General features: G+C 38.5%; 1 long non-coding RNA gene across 1 annotated transcript; it reads left to right on the top strand.

Moving 5' to 3' along the window:
- The first annotated feature begins 1149 nt into the window (after positions 1-1149).
- On the top strand, positions 1150-6626 carry LOC148185062 (uncharacterized). The gene is made up of 3 exons (XR_015773962.1): positions 1150-1257; positions 3186-3265; positions 5493-6626. It is a non-coding gene; the product is annotated as an uncharacterized LOC148185062 (long non-coding RNA).
- Positions 6627-22208: the final 15582 nt, after the last annotated feature.

Genomic DNA, 22208 nt, shown 5'->3' on the forward strand with positions numbered 1-22208 from the left:
CTGATACAGGAAAATGTCAATAGTAATGACACTAGTAAATTTGCAATAGATGCTTCTACCCTTTTTTCCTGGGCTAATGTTCACCCTTCCCTTATTCCATCAGATCCAAAGGTCAGTGGCTTCACTCTGGGGTTTGGTGTGTGGAGGAGTGTTAGGAGGCATCACTGGTGTCTGGAGTCCTTTCCCAAGATGAATATGGTGTTCATTTTACTGGTTTCTACTCCCATGACCCTCTTGGGATCCACCATTTGTGTATTTGCTTACACATATTGTTCTTTTTCTTCATTGCTCCTCACTGCCAGGCTATATCCTTACTTACTGTACATAAGAGGTACTCCTTGCATGTATTAGACACTTTTTCTTTGTTCTGTTTGGTGCCCCGAAGACCAATTCTGTCAAGATTCAGGTGTTCTTTTCTTTTTTATTGCATGTTTTGAGGATTTTAAAAACCTTTAAAACTTTTTTTGTTTTCAAGTTTTTTTTTAAAAAAACTTTTAAAAATTTTTGAAAACTATGAAGGTCTGGGCACAGCTGTGGGGTTACCCATACCAAACACTGGACCCACCTCTTGCCACGCCATGTCAGTATTTACCTATGCCACTTCCTGCATCCTTAGTTCACAGGGACTCTGCTTTCATACCAAGGCTGCATTTTCTGCACTACCACATTGTGTGTGAGTCACAAATATCTCCTTCTGCCAACAGAGGCCTTTCAAACTCACTACAACAATGTGATCTGGTACTAATAGTGGCAATTCTCTATTAACAGGGCTACACAGTTATAGAAATAAAAGGCACTTTTGAATGTGGTGCTTTTTTAATGTGGTGCTTATACTTCTCAAAAGTTCTCCTTGTTATAAAATAACAATGCAGCAAAAAAACCCCACTTTTTACCAATGAAGGACTTAAATTTGCAGTACAGAGCAAGAACACTGCAACTCTATTTAGATATCTTATGTTCTGGAAAGCTCTCTTGTTTGGAACACCTTCCACCCCCACACACACTCTGATAAACTTTAGCTGTTAAGATTCTCCAGCTGTGCCTCCAGCGATAATTGGGGTCATTAGTCAGTTCCTCCCCAGGCTAATTACCAGCACAATCCAAATGTCATCAGCTAAAGAAATGCAGCTTGAACAGGTTAAACAATACAGGACATGCAGGTAGAAATAAGGGGGAAGAGAAAAGATAGGAATGTTTCCTGTGCCTGTTTGTGTTCGGTCCTCTAGCTTAAACACCAAGCTCTACTTGTTTCTACAGGTACTGTTTATTTTAACAGAGTCCTAAGTGTTCATTTGCTGTGAAACAAGCACAGAAGAGATGTTTGTGTCTTGGCTCTGTTCATACTTTGTGTTCTCCTTAAGTAGAAATGGAGTCCTTTAATTTTGGTCCGAAGGGTGCTGCATTTGAACTGCAGTATCCAGTAACTTTAGTTCTGATATGATGAAAAACTAAGATGTTTTCCAAGTTTGACCAATGTTACAAATTTAAACATGGGCTGGAAAAACCACAAGAATGTTTAATGCACTATCAAGTGAACTCTTCTTTTAAAGTCAAATTTTGAAGTCAATTTATGAAGGATTATATGTTAAAATACAAATTAAGACCGAGAGATATAAGATGTATCTTTCTTATACAGAGAAGATTCTAATTTGACCCTAAAGTATAAAATTAACATTAAAATTTTATAAATAAATTCTTGAATTCATACTAACATATAGAAGGCATCTCTTTAAAAGCTTTGCTTTTACAAGTATGCTCTTTTTGACCTCAAGAAAATTGTATGGTGAAGTGCACTCCTCTGATGAATGGTAGAAAAAATAAATTTTCACCTCAGGTCCAGAATTTTGCTCTAAATTGATGGTTGTGGATTGCATAGCAGGTACTTAGTAATGGGGCAAATCAAAGGTTCTTCTAGTTTCTGAAAGCAATTTTGAGGAAGAGTTCATGATATCACGTCATGTTTCAGATAACTTACACTCATGCCGATAAGTTAAAATGATTCTATGAGGAAAAAATGCAAATGATTTGGTCTCTAGGGCAAGATTGCAGGTATATTTGCATTCCTTTAATTAGAGCATGAGATAGCAATGTGCTATATGCAATATGTTTTCCCCAGATAAGTACATACAGGGCTCTGCTGCGTAGCTGTTGCTGGGAGCTGAACTTCAGGGCAAGTTTTGTGTTACTGAAGTGGATTTAGTGAAGCTGCTTTAGGACCATTGACAATTTTCTGGATTTGATCATTCAGAGCTTCAGCGTTTGGAGTATGAGTAGCTTTGTATTGCTGTGTAAGGGAAGGAAAATGGATCTGGCTTTTATGCAGAATATCTGAGCTCATTCTCATGTGTCACATGAGCAGTGAGATCTGAGAGTTAGCTTTAGGTCTGCTGTTCACACTTGCAAGAAAATGTTTTGCCAGAATAATTTCCTCAGGAAATGAGGAAGTTTTGTTCACCTAACTCTTATTTTTAGCAATCTCACCTGAGAATCACAGAATGGTCTGAGTTGGATGGGACCCACAAGGATCATGGAGTCCAGCTCCTAAGTGAATGGCCCATACAGGGATTGAACCCACAACCTTTTTATCACTGTGCTCCAACCAACCACTTCTCCACTTATGTTTATAGCTCTTGTCCAAGTTTTAGATATCTTCACATGTTTCTGAGCACCCTACAGGCTGTTTCTGGAGCAGAAAGGCAACATTTTTTTGAATACATTAGCTGCACAGTTATGTGGGAGATATGACAAATTCCCTATCTACTGAGTGCCACACCTGGGAATGTATGAAGATCAGGAATAATTTGTAGCTAATGTAGCATATTCACAGCTTGACTGAGCCCTTTATTACAGATTCATGATTACAGCTGAAGCAAAATGCTTTCTTGTGATAAAATATTGTATGTAACAGAAAGTGTAGACTTCATGGGCAGCAAGCACCTGTTTAGGTCCCACCACTGCTCTAAGTGGCTGAATGGTAAAGTTTTCTTAGCTAAAATTTCGCTAGAAAATGGCTTCTCAATAGTGAAAATGTGTCACTTATGGCTTGGCCTATTGTTGAAGAAGAACAAAAATGTGGGCAGGAAGGTAAGGGGAAAGAGAGGAACAGGAGATCTGCAGGCAGAAGACGTGGAGTGAAATGTATGGCTCGTTGTGAGCAAGAGCTTCCTGTATTCCCATTGCTGCAGGTGATGGGTCTGGAAGGAAAGCTAAAGGAGCAGTTTCAAAGTCCAAGGAATTTCTGAGAAACCAGGAGTGTTTTGCAGAGGTGAGGATTATAGTCTGTGTGTCTGCCCCTTGTGTGTGGGGTGGAAAGATAACAATGGGTTAAGGGGCCCTTTGAATCTCTCTGGCAATTAAGGGAGGAAGGTTTTCCCACAGATGTTTTCGGATGAAAAGTGAAACTGAACAAAAATTTTCTATTGGAATGCTCGGCATTAATGAATATTTTCTCAAACTGAAATTTTGATTGACAGTATTGGCTTCTTTTCCCCTAAGAGAATTGAAAATTAGATTTTCTAGAATTGTACTGTAGTTGAACTGCAGAGGGTGCAGGACACCTGACTGTATCTTCTGTGGCTTGGCTGTGGAAATCATCAGGAATTTTGTGAGGCAAAAGAGTTTTCAGTCTCACTTCTCAAGAAAATGCAATGGAAATGACAAAAGTTTCTCAAGGCTGGTCAGCTAGTGAGCGCTGAGTTGTGTGCTGCTACAGCAACACAGGTATTTATGACAAACCCTGGCTGCAGTATAGTTTACAGTTTCAGGATTTTTGCTGCCCATGGCTCTTTCTGAAAAAGGTTTCATTTTAAAACCAGCTGAGATCAAAACTTGCCATGTAGCTTCATGACAAACTATATTTTGTTCACATTTTAATATCTGACATAACTTATTATGCTTTTTCATAGATCAATACATCTGTTTGCCTGAAAAACTGTCAGAAAACCTATTTATTTGGTAATGTGCTGTATACACTTATGAGTATTGCACATTTCTTGGTAACAAATTACCAAAGTCTATTTTGAAACCTAGTTGAAATCATCCAGAAATTCATTTTTACTTTGTAAGAGAGTGGAGGTGTGTGTTGAGTTTTGTTTTCTTTCTCTCTTCAGTTTTATTAAATTTAACTTTGAAAGGTTTTTTCCCAGACAAAGTCTTTTTCATAATTACAAACTTGAGAAGTGCCAGAACTGATGCTACTCTCCTACCAATTCTGATAAAAATTTCCTGACCAGGCATCTCTCTGTATTAGTGTGCTCAGAGTGTGCCACAAATGATTCATTACCTAGAGCAAATTCAATAGTTTTTAACAAAAATAATTTTATTTACAGGCAAACGGAGAGATTGTTCAACAAAAAATAATAAAAGTCTTTTATTTGACTCACTCGAATAGACTAAAACTGGCTACTGGGTTGCAGTTCTGAATGAAGCTGCAAATGGAATGTAAATTATGAACATAAACACTATTATCCATTTTTTCCAGTTCATTTCTCTTGTGTGGTAATTCTGCCTGTTACCCTTTCTGATTTATTATAAGCTCTGTCAAGAGGAAAAAGAAATTAGAGATCAACAAATGTACAAGGCCTGTGGATGTTTGTGCATGTTTATGAGACTTATTTTTTGTGAAATACTGGACCAGAGCACTGGGTTCTTAAAAAGATATCTGTGTCTGAATCCTTTGCTGCATCCTCATGTGTCTTCACACCATGAAAACACCAGACTTTTCAAGAAGAAAGGTTTTTCTGTTGCTTTTGTTTTAATGCAGATAAAATTACATCTTTTCAGCATACAATATTCTATTATGGATTTTCCAGTGGGGCCACTACTAAGCCCACCTCACTGACTGCTCCAGGATTCCTTTTCGGTGGAGCACAAAAGGTAGAAGTCTCCCAGGTTGATACCTCTATTGCCTCTTCTGTAGCACTGTAGAAAAATTGTTAGTAAAAATGTGTTCTTAAGCTCTGGAAAATGTTCCTTGACCAAAATGATCTTTGAGATTTCTTTTAACTTAAGGGCCTGGATGAAGTTTTAGTGATAGAGATACTGTTTTACCTCTCTGCTCTGTGCCATTTGTACAGGGTTTGTTCAAAGTACTGTATCTACTATCTTACCACAGCCTGTGGACATGGACTTTAATGAGTACTACTCGTATTACTCAAGACTGAAAGGACCAAATCCTAAATTAGTGAATGGAGATGGTCAAAGTTTGAGGAATGAACTGAAATTTCCATGTGCTACCAGCTCTTAGCCAGCAGTACAGAAATGCAGCAGGTTCACAATGCAGCTCAGTTCACAACAGCTGCTCTTTACTCTCCACTGTTTTCCCCTGCTCCAGAATGAACTGTCCATCAGCTGCAGTCATTCAGGAATGTCCACTGACTCCAGTGTGGGTCCTGCAGGGGCTGCAGGGGGATCTACAGCATCCCCTTCCCCTCTTCTCAGGCCTTGGCATCTGCAGAGCTGTTTCTCACGTGTTTCTTGCTCCTCTCTCACAGATGCTCTGCAGCATTTTTACCGCCTGAAATGTCACCCAAGAGGAGCCAGCAGTGTTGTTGATGGGCTCAGCTGTGCCCTGCAGTAGGTCTCCTGGAGATGGCAGTGCCTGGCATCGGACAGCCTTGGCCTCTCCTCACAGAAGCCACCTCTGCTGCTCCTGACTGCCAGCACCTGGGCACCTGCAGTCAGTAGGACATCTGGAGCACATCTGGGATGCATGGGGAACGATCTCCACATGCTGGGTGCCTCCTCTGCCCAGGGTATCATGTGTCAGGTCCTCACCTACTGATGTGGCCTGAATTCTAGAGATAAAATTCAGCTGTTTGCATCTGCTTATTAAAAATGGTGGTAATGGTCTTTTTAATGCAGCTCAGGATGTGACATTGCTTTTTCTTGGAAGCTCGCAAGTCCCAGTGATCTCTTGAGCAATGGAAGAGGGTTGAAAGTAAAAGGATAAATTGCACATTTAACAAGGATAATAAAAATCAGATCCATTCCTTTTCTCACTTCTATTCTGAAGTGGTTTAGAAACACTTTTTTTTCTCATCCTTTTGATACCATAAAAACAACAAGATGATCTGTACTTCTGCTCTGTAACTGCAATTCTGTTTTCTTTCTTGTATTAGTGCTGTGTGAAAAAGCCACAAAATCAAACAATATCTTTCCTCTTCAGTTCATTTTAAGGTCCTCTTTGGTGTATTAAAGGCAATAGTTTAAATGTAATTTTGCTCATCTTTCATTTCAGAAGCAATGGTTTTTAAAGTAACCACTAATAAGAGAGTATATCTGGTGAATGTCACTGATCATTTAGTAACTCTTCCCAAGACGCCTCTACTGAACACATTATTGATCACTGAAATCAAATTAGGAAAATTTATCTAGAAGCTTCTGGAAGCTGTTCTTTTTTTAAGGCACAAATGCTATCTTAACTCCTGCTGTTCATGGGCAAAATATATGCATTAGATTTTTTTTAAACTATCACCTTCTTCTTAATTACTAATGATGGAGCTTTATTCTTGCGTAGGTATCTTTTTGCTGCTTCTGAAATTTTTGAGCAAGACTTTGAATCCTATGTGGGATTGATCCAGCGGGCAAGCTGTGCTTTTCCTTGCAGAAAGGTGAAGGAGCTTTCCTATTGCACAACCGGTTCAAGATATACACATATAAGTCCTCTGAAGAGAAATCACCGATATATTTTTAAGGAACTTAGAAAAAGCTATGTTAAAAAAAAAAAAAAATCATATTGGGTTGACAGATACTCTTTTCTTCTCCCATAGTTTGTATGGCCTGGCTTCAGGAAGCTCCACATTTTTGTGGAAACAGGAATGTCTATTATTTTTGGAGAAAGAAAAAGACCAGTGAGGGTTTTAGCTTCCTTTGCTCTTCACCTAGCTGTAGATGACAGACTTAAGCTCCAGAAAATTTTAGTGCAATTAATTTTCAGGACAAGTGTTCATCTCATAGGATGTAAGAGGTACAATTTGCATTTAACACTCCTTCTAAACATGCTTTATTTTGTGAAACTGTTATTTTAGACTATGCTAAAAGACTTTCTAAGCACACACCAGAGAAATGAGAAAAAGCCTACACAATACAAAGGCACAAAATTGATACATGGTGGGACACTGTATAGACCTTTTTAGGTAAGCTTCTCATGTTAATCTGCTGCTGCAGTTGACAGGAGTAGAAGCCCAACCTATTTTTAGTTGTCTGCTTTAGGATGAGATGAATCACCTGCTAGAAGGAATGTATTCACAACATGAACTTTAGAGGGAGCCTGGGGTGACTAGCTTAGATTTAAATGTCTGTGCTATTAGATTAGGGAAGAAAAATCCCATTCCTCTTAACTTATTTCTTCTTGGTGCAAGGTGGGGAAATTGGACAGGTAGTTGATTCTGTGTGTGGCCCTTGAGAATACCACATTTGTAGGCATAAATGCCTTAATTCTATTCCCAGTAATATTTAACAAACTGCAAATAGAGATCAGTATCTTATAGAAAATGCATGTGTTCCTAGCAAGTCAGGGGAATGAGCTTACTTACAACCTTGGGAAGAAGAATAGTTTAGTGATATACTTCTGCTTGGCTGGTTTAATACCCTTGCTCTAAAATAATAAGTATCATGCTCATCTTCTTGAGGCTGTTGTTCAGATTCTGTTTTACATTCTAACATGGTGCTTGTAAGTACCACATATTTATCTGCACAAAATCCCTGAAAGAAATGAAAAAGCTACTTTTGCACTTTCTATAAATGGGAATCTTAAGCACAGGACTTTGCCATAGGCCAGGTCCCGCAGCAAATCTATCCCAGATGAGGAGACTTGAATATATCTCTCCCAGGTTCTCAGCTTTAATTAGACCAATCCTTTTCCTCTGCAACAGACATCGATAGGAAACCTCATCTGTATGAAGTATATGTGTGTGATGGTCATAACAACCCCCTGTTTCTCCTGCCAAGGGATTGATTGTACTAGCATTGATCCAAGTCCTTGCTGATGAAGTTGTGTTTCTCCTTGAATAGGACTCAGTTTATCACTGTGTGCCAGGCCTATAGAAATGTACTTTGCTTCTAAAGCCACTCTAACATAACATTGAACAGTGAATTGACTTATAAAAGGAACAGCAGGATAATCCTAAATTTTTTTTCCCCACAATGAATCTGTACTTATACAGGGGCTTAGTTTAATCTGGTTGCAAAGAGACCTTTTAACTTTAATGATAAAATATTAAAAGATGAGCATATCTTCAGAAAAATTCCAATTGTACTAAAATTTTTGTTTCCTGCATGGGTTTTTTTTCAAGAAAAAATCCCCAAAGCCATGTTATTAATCTGTATGTTTACATACATGTGTATATATATACACATGCAGGACTTAGCACAATACTGAGACTTTCTATTATAGTCTATACTGAGACTATTTTTAATCTAACCGGCTTGGGCACAGCTGGAAGACCTGGACCAGCTCAGCCTGCAAGACTTGCTGGAGCAGCAGAGAAAGATTTTGGACTTCTGGTGTGCTCTTAGTTCTGTGGCTGAACCTACAAATATGTTAGAATAAATTAGGTTACACCTGGTTTGTCAGTGCTGTGCTACATCTCAAACTGAGCATGTTTTGGACCAGTACATAATAAGTAAGGGCAACAGTAAAGTTGTCTGACAGCACATGGTAATACACAATGAAGTTGATTTTTTCTCTGGCTCACAATTACAGTTACTGTTTTATGGAACTTCTCTCTGCTGATTACGTATGAAGCTGTTTTTGAGGGTATAAGGGAGGTCAAATCCCAAGCAGTTTAGTGACAAACAGTAAAATAAATGTCTGTTTATATGATTAGAGTCAAATAGTAAATGCCACCATCTTTCCAAGCAAGGAGAAGGAATTTACAGAGTTGGGTTTGTCAGTGGAAGGGTGTTTCAGCCACTGAAGAACTTGCTGCTGAAGAGCAGTGGTCTGGCTTTTTGTGCCTGCCACACAGGCATGGAAAAGGATATTACAGGTGCTGACTCAAGAGAATGATCAGAGCAGGAATGGAAGTATTTTACTCTTCACCATAACTTAAAATTTTATTTTGGAGCAAGCAGAACTTTTTGTCCTAGAAAATTTCCTATTCTTGACCCTACAGAAATGGCATGTAACTAGTTTTCCTAGGGCAGCAATGTTAGTCCCAGGAGGAGACCTTTGCTGGACTGTGTGCACTGTGTGAGTGAAATACAAAAGCTATCTTCTGACTCCAAGCTTTTATGTGCAAATCTGCATGGAAAATCCCTTTCCAAGCCTGTGAAAGAAGCAGACACAAGCCAAGCTCATATACTTCATCAAAAGTTGCAGTATCTATGCAAAAAAATTGTTTCCAAGGGGAAGAGAAGAGAAGAGAAGAGAAGAGAAGAGAAGAGAAGAGAAGAGAAGAGAAGAGAAGAGAAGAGATTCCCAGCTCTAATTCCTATGCATAAAAGCATTTCCATTTGCTTCATAGGGATGACTTGTGGGTAAGATCCACTCACACAATTAACAGTGCTGCAGAGCTGAGTCTTAAATCAATGCTTTTTCTTTCCCAACAGCCAGACACCCTGAGGAGTGAGTAAACAGAGCCTGAGGAAAAATTGATAGGATAGATTTCTACACTAGAAACAAATGCTTTAATTTGTGTTTGTAGCAGAAATGTGCTGTCTAATGCAAAGCAGTTTTGCTCATTAATGCTATATTTTCTTGCCAGCACCCTCCAACAAATAAAGACCAAGTTTCCCTTTAATTTTGAAATGCTTCCAGTCTACAGTTATCTTTTTTTTTTCTTTTTTTTTTTTTTCCTAATAATTGTTAGTACTGGAATATATTGCTAAAATTAAAGCCAGGTAAATTCTATAAACCAGGTGTTTATGTAGTTTTAGTGTTATGCTTTTAACTTATATATGAAGTCCTAATATATGAAGAACAGAATGTACTGCAGTATGTTTTGGGACATATTTTTTTTTAATGCTTTTTTTCCATAATATTTTTATGTGTTCTATTTTTCTCCTCTGAGCTTTATGGACAATATCACATTCTTCTCTTAGATTTTTTTTCCCCACAAAGGATTGTTGAGACTGTGCTGGGTTTCCTTTCAAGAGAGTAGATAAATCACAGGAGTATGTGGTCTGAGGTAAAACATACTGTGTCTGATTGAATTCTTGTTAAATCCTTGTACTGAAATCAGACTGAGGAGTTGGAAAGCTTGTGTAGATAGCCAATGAAATTAAAGTTGAGGAGGAAAGCTGAAGAGCAGTGGGAAACTATGGAAATCTCTATGTGTTGGATGACTCCAATCCTGAAGGGCAGTATCTCATCAATAGCTGTTGAAGTTTTGTACCTGAGGACCATAACCTGCTACAGTGGAGCTGGAGCCCTGAAACCCTGGATCACTACAGCGTACCCAGGTAGCTCCAGGGTACTCAGGTAGCTGCTGCCACTGGAAGGATTGCTTTTCCTCTGCTCAAAGTAGGAGCCATTGCTAGGAAGTTGTGATCAGTATTCATTCCTGGTGTTTCAGAGTTGGAGCTAAGGGGTGGTTATGTAACAGAAATGACAACTTTTTTTTTCCTTTTTCTTTCTCAAGGTAGCATTAACACAAGTCTGGATCTAAGTAACATCTGGACAGCTTGAATTTTAACCTGAGCTAGTAAGTGGGACCTTGAGGCCATGATCTAACAGCACTCTGATGAACAGAGTGCCTGGATCCTCTCCCTGAGATGAAATGTTCCTTAAACACTTACAGATGTCTTGGTTGCAGAGGTAGACTTGCTACCTAAGGAAACAGAGGAAAGTAATCACTCCCTACTAGCTCATACTGAAAAAACATTAATCAGGCAAATGTTGCAGCTCAGCAGGAGCACAGCATAGATGCTTGAATTAACTTCTAATAAGCAAGGGAGCAGCTGAGCTTATTAGCTTATGCACATCACCTTTAAAACATAGCCTTATAGTTTTTGGAACATGTGACTGGCTACCTCTGTGAGGCTGAATTGCATGCTCTGCATGTATTATCATTCAGCATATGCTCAGTGATTTTTGAACTTTGTCTCTCTATGTGGAGTAAAATCCTTAGGGAAATCAGATATCTCCATTTATCCTGTCCCATTGTCCAGATGAGTCACCAAAACAGTTTGAAACAAAAAATTTGGCATGAGGACAGTTGTGCATGTGCAAGGAGCTTAGAGTAGGTTTTAGGAAGATAAATGTTATTTTGCTCCCTTAGCCCCACAGGAGAGATATTTCTTTTGTCTCATGGTAGAACATACAGGGAGATGAAAAATTAACGCATGTAGGCTGACTGCTAGTGTCACTTTTCAAAAAATTAAATTGTTCCTGTTGTGAAATAGGTCTGCTAGTCTTGTCTACCAATCCCAGATTCCCAAAGGAAATTTGAATAGGAATTTTGACTAGCAAATGGTTAGGAGAGCCTGGTGAACACAGTGTGGCAGTTTTCCCCCAGTGTAAGGACCAAGGACTATGGAGATTCTTCAGAAAATGGAGTTCTTGCTGAAGAGTTAAAACAGGTTTAGAGCTGAAGATTTAAATGGTTTGTCTCATCTTGTGAAATTTAGGTCACCGTGTGTGTCTTAAGAAGCTATTTTCTAAGCAGCTGATTTTTCAGCATTGTTTTGCTCAGGTGCAGAACTGGTGGAGTGCAATTTTAGGAGACACCAGACTGTCTTGGCAGAGGTGAAGGATTCCATCCTAAAAGGTGCTCCTGCAGCTGCGTGGTGCAGGCAGCTGCACACTGTCAGGCCCAGATGCTCACTGTAGACCTTGGGCAGCAGGGTTACTACACCCCTCCTTGAGGTCATCGGGTACATAATCAAGATTTCTAAAGAAGTTGTTCTCCACACGCACCAGGGAGCATTGTCTGAGGTTCCCTTCCAATTTCAGTTTAACTTATTTCTCCTCTAAGAAGCATTCTGTCCTTGTGACCGAGCATGTTCACAAACACGGTCTGTTGGCAATGTTTGTTCACTGTTATACTCTTATTTATGTACTCAGTTTTGCCCACAGGTTGAAAATGCTCAGCTATACTCCACAGAATGTCTCAAAGGCCATTGAGGAAATAATCAAGGAGACGAAGCATTCATGTTCTGTCCACTCAGTCCATGCAGCAGCTCAGTGGCAATTGAAATGCCACTTGAAATATAGATTTAAATTTTGTACAGGAACTACTAAAGCTCTCTCATTCCCAGCAATTTGAGAAGTTCAACACAGCAGGCTCCATCCTCTATTACTACTTCAAACTGCTGTTTTCTCTCTTTACTGCTAGCACGAGGCTTCAGAAGAGACACCAATAAAGACTATAGAGAATTGAATGTTATAAAACCTATGGAGACTCATTAGCATTTGTTGACTTTTTGCCCTGTTTCACAGTGAATGACTCTATATTATTCAGCTCATCTAAGTACAATGAAGGAAGGAGCTCAGCTATTCTTTTTCTATTTCATTTTCTGTCCTTGGCTTTCTTCCCATATGTTAAATGAATAAAGACAGGAAAAATGTCAGTGATGACATGATCAGTTCCATTATTAACCTTCCCATAAACAGCCATGACTCCCATGCAGTCTCCCTTTATATTCACAGACTACCTTGCTAACAAGCTTGGCAAAAAAGACTTGTGCAAACAAAAATGAGAAATCAATTATCTTAAAACATTTTCCTGAGATGTTTCAATGATTCGAAGATGTATATTGTTGGGGAGGGGTCCTGCACAGTTAGGACACACACATATATATATATAATGTCTCTTTGTTGGAACTGTAAACAGACAAGGATGGCTCTGAAGCCCTCTAATCTTGTGCATGCCATTTTTGAGTTGTGTGAGTCCTTAAATTCAAAGATAAATCCTAAAAGCTGTGTATCAGAGGGTTGTCTGCAGCCACCACCTGCCTCTCTGTCAAGGTCAGCCCAGTGCCTCCCTTAATGAAATTTCCCTCTGTAGTTTGTGCTCCTTCCATTTGCATACGGGAAAGTAGTGGCCACTGTTGAGGTTAAGCAAATCTAATGAGGGTTTTTGTTGCAGTCACTTAAATACCCTTTTGGGTTTTGGTTTTGTTGCTTTTTTTCCAGTACACTATAGACCCAAGAGGTTTCCAGATCTGTTTCCACTGAATAATCATTAGTTATATTAAAAACCCCATAAAATTTAGGGTTCTAAGCTTCTGTTGCTAACCAAGAGATTTCTCCATTGCAGCTGTATGTCTGCAAATAAAATAGCAAGTCTGATTCCCTAACATTACCCAATCCCCAATAATTCCCACACAAACAAAAAACAACAAAAAAAAATCCAAAACAACAAAATCAAACCCTCAAAACCCAGACTGGCTATTTAATTATTTAATGGTGCTTATTCAGAGGCCTGAGCTTTGCTCCAGGTCTTTCTTTTCAAGTATAATATAAACTTCTGATAATGTGTATGCTGGCAATCCAAGTTTTAAATTTTGAATACTGTTGTCTTTTCTGCACATTTTAGATTCACATAAGCATCTTCATGAGGCTTTTCTTATCTAAGCTACCATTCTTCCCAGTATATTATATAAACATAGCAGTTTCAATCCATGGCAGACAACGGTGGCATTTCAGATCCTAATGCCAGATCTCAGGAAGCTGTGGGCTCTGTAAAGTGATGTTGCTCAATCTGACACCTACACTGCCAAGTCCCCTTACCAGGGAATTCAGGAATTATCCTAGGCAAGGTGGACAATGACTGCTGGGGATCCCTACAGTCAGGCCAGAGTTGTGTGGTTTGAACGACAGCAAATATATCCAGGGAAATAACTGGAACTATACCGAGCAGAGGTTTAATTCCTTCTTCTTTTCATGGGGTGGTGTGTGGGAAGGCAGTGGAGTCTCTCCTAGCCATACTTTTCTGTTTTTCTTGCTCCTTTGTGTACTGACCACAAAACACCTGTAGGATGTACATTTGAGACGACAGAACTTACTACACAGACTACTGGAGTTATATGAGGATAAAATAGAGCTTAGAAAGCAATTGCTGTTTGCAGTTTGAGTTTTGTTGGTTAGAAAATATGTCTAAGGGGTTTTCTCTGATCCCTGCTGCTTCAGTGCTCAAGAGTGAGCAGTTTCCTTCCCGGGAATCTTTTGGCTACGATCTTGCTGCTCCCTGCAGAGCAAGATTTTCTGTTAGCAGAGAAGTTTCTTTCACTGATGACAAAAATGTTACTTTCTTAAGTCACAGAATTGAAAACTTGTTTCTTTTCCTTGACAGGGTCAAAAATGTTCAGAGAGCTAGAAGATTTTTTTGTTTTCCTCTCTAGATTGCTGTTGAAGGGTGTGTGTTCCTCTGTGGGGTGGTTTTGAGCTCAAGGCTTCAAACCTGTGTGAAGTTTTTCAGCAGTAATATTTCTGTGACTGCTCTCTTTCAAGTGGGACTGTCAGAAATAAACAAGAAGTTGTCAAGGTGACAAAACATTTCTTATGCCGTTTTCTGCCTTTCAGGTATGCCCTGTACCCTGTGTTTACGCCCTGGCTCTGGCCAGGACAATTTCTGCAGTAGCCAGGAGGGGAAGTTGCTGAAACCCAGAGTCTTTTCTATACCACCTCACTTCACTTTATGGGGGCAGGTGGAAAGGGTCTCTCCCAGGCTGGGGGGAGCATGATGACAGTGGGCTCAGGCTCCACCATCACCATGTGCATGTGAATTGCTTGCCTCCTATCTTCATTCATAAAAAATACCTTTTTTATTAATATTGCTGCTGTTACTGTTTCTTTTATCATCTCGTTGTTTCCAGTAAATTGTTCGTGTCTCAACCCATGATCTTCAGCTTTTCTGCCTCCAATTCTCCTCTCCATCCAGCTGCAGGAAAGAGGGAGAGTGAGGGAGGAGTGAGAAAGTGGTGCATGGTTTGGACTGGTTTCTGCTGGAACACTACATGGGAGCATCATTCCTAAACCACAAGAATCTACCAGTAGCCATGAAACTTCAGCAATGGTTCTCAGTTTAGAGTATAATATTTATTTCTGTTTTATTTTGTCTTCCTATGCTGCAACCCAAACTTTTCCAAAGTGGTACAAAAAGCACCTTTCAGGCTTTCTGGCAGGAAATGCATGTGAATTAGCCAGTTGGCCTAAAGTGATTATTCGTTGAACAAATGTAATTTTCTTCTTCCCAGAGCCAAGTATGTCACCTGTGATGTGTCTAATTGCTCTGAAGTCCAGGTTTTGTACCCTTTGTCAGGGCATCTACAATTGACATTTTCATGAGCTAAGCCAATTGTATATACATAGTTGTATATGTATATATATGTATATATATATTGTATATATATTGTATATATAGTAAACATATATTGTATATGCCAGTTTAGAGAAAAACACTTTCCTAGGAATTAAAGAGATAACAAAATATTTCTCCAAATGCAGGGAAGTATGCCTGGAAGGGTCAGTTGAGATAATCTATTTCCATTTTAGAACATGATTTTGTTTATTTTTTTTTCTCTGATTCATGTGTGTCAGTTCATGGCTTATCTGCTACAGAAAGGTAAAAGTAGTTAATGATTTCTTGTGACCCATTTAAAAATTACACTCCCTGAATCAGTTTTGATTCCCAACTCTGTTTTACTAATGGACTTGCTAACCTTAGGCATCAAAAAATTAGATTAACTTGTATGATTTAAATTAGATTCAAATTATCTGACAGTTGATGAACACATTTCAGATTACTTTATTGGTTTTCCAATTTTTGAGATTACCATATATCTATGTAATGGTATATCTAAATTATGTTCTCAGTTTTTAATTTATAATCAAGAAAGTATTTTAGGTGCCACTAAAAAAAATAGTAATTTGTATGTTCATGAATGTGGTCAAGTAATAGGGAATATAAGAAAATCACCATCACCATTATCATCACAGGCACCTTGGTATTTCTGGGACAAATAAATGATGTTGTAGCTACTATAAGCCTTGAGCAAGAAAACTCCAAGATAAGATTTCTAACTTGTATTTTGCTTATTTAAATGGTGAGTGCAACTGTATCTGCTGCATGCCTGGTCCATTGCAGGTATGACAGCTGCAAAAATACTTCCTATTAAGTCAAAACTTATAATCATATCTTGCCAAAGCCCTGGTCAAGCTTCTTTCTTTTTATCTTTACTTGAAAATAATCGCAATACAAAGTAGTTTGAAAATGAGCCTACAATACAAGCTCCATTAAAAATTTATGCTAATTCTTCTAATGGTATTATTTTACTCTTCTTTGCTGATATATCTTTCAACTTCTAACTATCACTTTTGGGTTTTGTTTCTTACTTTAGGATCTGTTGATCTAGGAAAAGAATTCTTAATAGAAAATGAAGCTTGTGTGTATGTTTTTCACTGGATCAAAAATAGATATCAAGGTTTGGGGCCTTTTTTTGCTGTAGTTTTGGAGATTTTTGTGGAAACCAAACTTCTGAAGATAACTCAAAGTAAAAGATTCATTAGATTGATAGAAGAGTGCTTTTCAATTTAACTTGGTCAATATTTTTTTAATATGAATGAAAAGCTGGAGTAAATTTATGGGGTATAGAAATTTATTTTCTCTGCTCCTATGGTTACTTTCATTGGTTGGTTGGTTGGTTGATTAGTTGAATTGTTTGGGTTGTTCATTGACCACCAAAATGTTCATGGTCTCTTCAGTATTCCTCTGGATTTATTTGGATATCAAGTCTCTTTATTCTTTTTTAAAAATTAAATTATGAGGCCTGGACATGAAAAATCTACTGAGACTGTCATTTTTTACCACCATCTGTGAGCTGTATTTCTTTAAAATCTGCCTTCTCCTTCTTGTTTCAGGTAATGAATCAGGATATTAAATTAAGTGCTACTTGAAGGATGAAGATACTACTGAAACTTGTAATAAATTTACACAGTCACCATGGTGAGAATACTTGGGAAATTTAGAGCTGGTCTTGTATTCCTGTTATCTTCACGGATAATTCCCATATTCCTCTATTCAAGCAGATCAAGCAGAAGACACTTCTCTAAAGATACACTTATATATGCATGACTGAATACTTCCAGGAGCCCAGAAACACTTGCTTGTCACCTTTTTTGCATTGACACACAAGGGTTGAGACGGTAGGAAATGGCAGTGCTTTTTATCAGGACAGCACAGGTGGATGGCCTTTGTTAACAATTAACAGAGGGCTGTTAGGTGATGCCTTTTTCCTTAGTGTCTCCAAAATACATTGTTATTTTGGGTTCTGAAAGCAAGCTAATGGCATAAGCCCTGAGCTTTGGCCAGGCGAATATATTCTGTGTATATCTAGAGCTGTTACAGCAAAAATATTTCCCTCACATCCATCCAGTATTTGTGTTCTTTCCTTACTTAACCTTTCTTCTCAGATCACAGCTCACCCTGAGTTTTATACTGCTACTGCCTGCTTTATTCCTCAGCTGTTTTTTTCACTCCATTTCTGTTTGTCTCCTAAGGAAATGACAAACCAGAAACAGCTGAGTGGTCAAGTGTATCAGAAATAAAGCAAGCCGATGCATGTGGCATGGTTCAGTGGATGGAGCACTTCATTGTGAATCTGAAAAAAGTTCTCTCTCTGCCACTTGTATTTTTTTTTTCTTTTCTCAGTGCTGAACAAGATATTTCATCTTAATTTAGGCAGCAATGAGACAGGCTATGTGCCTTTTATTGAGAACTTTGAAATTCAGGTTTGTAACATACTTTTTGGTATAGATATGCCCTTTACTAATTGTGGGAAGAGAACTGACTAGGTCTGTTTATGCATGGCTGGCATAAAGTGGAAAGAACAGCTAACAAAGCAGTCTATTTTTCTGGAATAATTTCCCTAAGGAATATATTCTTTTCTTTGATCTGTAATAGTTCAAGTGTGTCATCTTCTTCAGATCATCTCCCCAAGAACACCTTAAATTACATGATAACTGAGGACGGAGGTCGTGGAGAGTGCAGAACCTTGCATCTGCTGCAGAAGTGTTGTGTTATTCATGGCCTGTTTCCTGCTGTCAGAAGAGCAATCCCATGAGACAAATGTTCTCTACAGGACAGCACTACAAAACAATGCCAGCACTGGAGCACAACTGATGCCTGTCCTGCTGCAGCTGTAGGCTTCTCACCAGCTTTAGGCAATATTCTGTTTCACAGGTGCTGGGCAGAGTGATGCGGCCACATCCAAGTGATCCTACATGAAGCCAGTGGGGGTCTGGATGGGCTTATCCAGCCTGGTCTAGTGCAGCATCTGCTGTGCCTGACCTGAGCTGGATTGTGCTCTGGTACTGCCTGGCCCAGCAGTTGCATGAAGAGAAATTCAATGAGACTCTGAAGTGATCTGCAGGCAGCCAGCCCAGCAGGGCTTGATGATTGCAGAAGTTTGAGGATGGCAAGAACTCACTGACATGATGCTCCTCCTGATCTGGTGAATCCAGCAGGACTGGAGCAACTGAGCCTGTTTTGGTTTGCAATGAGGGCTGCAGGAAATGAAGTAGATTTATAAGAGACTGTCAGCCATAGGTCATTTAAGCTGTCACCACATTAGCTCTGACACTGACGGTGCCAACACAACCTAAGTTTGTTTTTTTTTTTTATTTTTTATTGAGTAGATGCTTGGCTTGGGAAAGATAAAGCAAGCAACAGATAAACTTTGGTGCAGGGGCTATTTTTCTTCCCTTTCCTTAACCAAAAAACTCCAAACCAAACCATGTCTCTCCAGAAATCCTAGATAAAATCTGCTTAGGCAAAAAGATATTATGCTGATAAAGCAGAGTGCTTGAAAGAAAGGTGTATTCATTATCTTTAGAACAGATGGGGATCAGCAGGAAAGTTTTAATGGACTACAAAACCTGTAATGTTTTTTGAATTCATGATTATACCGTCTTGTAAAACTCATAATTGCCTCAAAGAGTAATGAGTGGGCCTAAAATACATTCACATTGGTAGAAATGTGCACTGAATTTAATACACCCTGAGTCAGAATTAACTTGGATATGTTGAATTTTAATGTTAAACGATCCTTCTCATAAAACGCTTCAAAAGCAGAAAGCTGAATTCTGAAGAGAAAAAGGCATAGAAACAAAGCAGGTCTCTGGTAGCTATTAATTTGTGAGACAGCACTTAGAGAATACTTCCTTGTAGACTCACGATGAAAACAAAGTGAAAAAAATGGACTCAAAGTTGCAGGGCTGCAATGTAATGTGTGCAATGATTCATGCGTATTGTTATGGTGCTGGAATAAAATAAAGGAACTGAATGTTCTCATTGGAATTCCCTTGATAGATTAAGAGGCAAATAGTTGTCTAAGTAAAGGATGGTATCAGAAAAGAAATGCAATAAATCATCAGATCTTTTCAACTGAGCCATCATTTCATCTTATAGATTATTCGAGACAGAAAAAGTGAGGTCATACATTAGAAACATGTTTTTTATTCTCCCTTTGTTCTAAAGGAGATTCAGCAGGTATAAAATCCAGAATAGTTCTCAATTCTCTTTGTTCCACCTCTAGGTGGCTATGAGAAAGCATTTATCTTATGAAGGATTTTTTCTTTGTTGTATGGTACTACCTGGCTTGGGACTTTTGGCACCATTTGCAGATTTTCATGAGAAGGGTTGTAAGACTAATTAGAAATTTCTCCTCTTGTCTGAGCAAAGGCAGCAACTGATGGTAGTTGTGCTCAGAGAAGCTAAGAAGGATGTAGACCTAAAGCTGCTAAGTGGTGCTGTGTGAGATGTAGCCACCTGCACACCAGTAAGTGAATTTTTCTTGTGGGAAACTGGACCATTAGCTTTCAGGAGATGCTTTGCTCATTCTTTTAGTTTGTGTTGGCCTCTTCCAGGGCTCTTGAGTGATCTTTCTATGGCTGTCTGAAGTTGGTGTTCCTGGCCATGTTCTAGGTTGGGAAAGTACAAACATACACTGACCCACTTTCTGTTCCCTATTGGCCTTTAATCAAGAAATCATCAAAAACATTCTGATATGTCCAGATGACTGTGTGTCTAAAAAAAAACCCAGGGAATTTTCCCATGGAGAGGATGATAACTTACCATAACTTAGCCTTAGCATAATCATTTCTATGTGAACACTCCAGGTGTATTTTTTGACTCTTTGATTTTTGTAAAGATGAATATATACTAAACTGTTCAAGATAACTTCCATGAACTTGATGATATTAATATATGACCACTTCCCAAGGAAACCTGTTTCAGTGCCCAACCACCATCTGTGTGAAGAACCTCTTCTTAATATCTAACCCAAACCTCCTCTGACAGTTTCATGCTTTTGTTTTAATTAACATAATATTAACATAATAGCATGTAAATTATGTATTTATGAAGGTCAGCTTGTTGAGAGACTTTGGTTTAACAATTCTCTTCACTTGTATCTCATAGAATCATAGAATCATTCAGCTTGAAAAAGACTTTTAAGGTTATTGAGTCCAACCATGAACAAAGCACCATTGTGTTCACCACTAAACCATATCCCCAAGTGCCACATCCACATCCAGGAGTGTCACCACTTTTAAAGCTTACAAAGCTAATATTTATTTTGTTAATTCTGTACATCTTGCATTGCAGTGAAACACAAAACTGGTCTTTATAAAAAATAAAAATAATGAATAATCTCCTTTAGAATACATGTAAAACAATTTTCAAATTTCTTAGAGAAGCAGATAACTGCAATTCCATAGGATACCATGTAAATAGATAGAAAAAAACAGGTCCTTGAAGACCAACTTGTATGCAGAAAGAATAGGACAGAGCTGCTCAAAGATCATCAGTAGGAGGAGAAATTATGTAAGGTTCCTAAAGTAAAAATGAATGCCTCTTCTAAAAAAAATCTTTTAGCTATAAAGATAGCTAGCAAATTCCATTATAAGGAAAAGGTTCGGCTTTTGAGTGGCTCCTCTCATCAAGAATTCTTGAATTAGCTTTGGGTATTACACCAAAAAGCCTTGCAACAGGTATAGAATGAGTTAACACCACAGTTCCTTTGAGTAAATATAAAGTTCTGCTTTTTTAAACAGGAAATTCTACAGCTTCTGAATGTCCCTGGCCTCCAGCAGTGTTTCCTTCCTATTGCTTTTTTCATTACTACCAAGGATAACAACTCTTCTAGCAGTCTTACAGCTTAGACTGCCTCTTTCTTAAATTCCACTTTAGCTCCAAGAGTTTAGATCAAGCTAGGAACTTTGTATTAGTCTTATACTCATTACAGGACAAGCAAAACTATTGATGTTGACTTTTTTCTGTAGGTGTTTGTTCTATGTATGCAATTCAAGTAGCAGTATCAGGATTCTTTCCTCCTGGAAGAGTGGAGATCTGCTGAACAGGATGTCGAGAGAATAGAGCTTTGTCGAGCTCGCTAGGGACCCTGTGTGGCATGTGTATGCCACAAGATGCATGTGAAGAGCAGTGACCCAGAATCATGTTTCTTCTCTCTTGCCTTTTGGGAAAAAATAAAAACAAACACCTTGATGTGCCTGTTAGGTCAATTTTATTTTCTGCAGGGATTCAGCCTGCAGCATGTGAGTTAAAGCATGAGCTAAAGCATTTGAAAAAACACAGTTCAATGAACTTCAAACAGTCTATTGAAATCTAAATTTACTAAGTGGATTAAATAGAAGAGGAGAGACATAAAATGCAGCCCATTGAAGAGAAAAGGATCCTCTCTTTTCCACAAGTTTCATCTTTATATCTTCAAGAATATATTAATATGAGCCAGCAGGAGTGTTGCTAGGATCCCAAGATACAGCTGTCAAGTAACATCTGCCAAAAAGGGGCTTGCTTCATTACTTTCAAACCTTTCCATTGCTCATTAGGTCTCACCAGATGGGGATTCTGTATTTTGAAGTCAGTCACCCTGTATGAAGTAGTTTGTTCATGACACTGATGAACAATTATCTACCTGTACAGTTGGGACTTCTAGGCTGTTTATTTCAACTGTGTCAGTACAGAGCAGAACTTTAGCATCTGATGATAAAAAAATTGACATACAGAGGGTCAGTTTGACTGAATGGGTGCATGAATGAGATTGAAATTTTCCTATAATAATTCTTATAATAATTCCCCTGTAACAGAATCCATTGTAATAACCCCTTGTAGGTTTTGCTACATGACTTTATTTATTTTACTCTTCAAGTATAGAAAAATAATAAGCTCCATGTTATTCCAACCCATCCAGTAGAAGATGAACTGCTGTGCATAATAACTGTTGTATTTCTGTTGGCTGATAAA

This window comes from Pseudopodoces humilis, chromosome 1, assembly GCF_049639895.1.
Source record: "Pseudopodoces humilis isolate 2021_Gansu_Grassland_sample_001 chromosome 1, ASM4963989v1, whole genome shotgun sequence".
NCBI lineage: Eukaryota > Metazoa > Chordata > Aves > Passeriformes > Paridae > Pseudopodoces > Pseudopodoces humilis.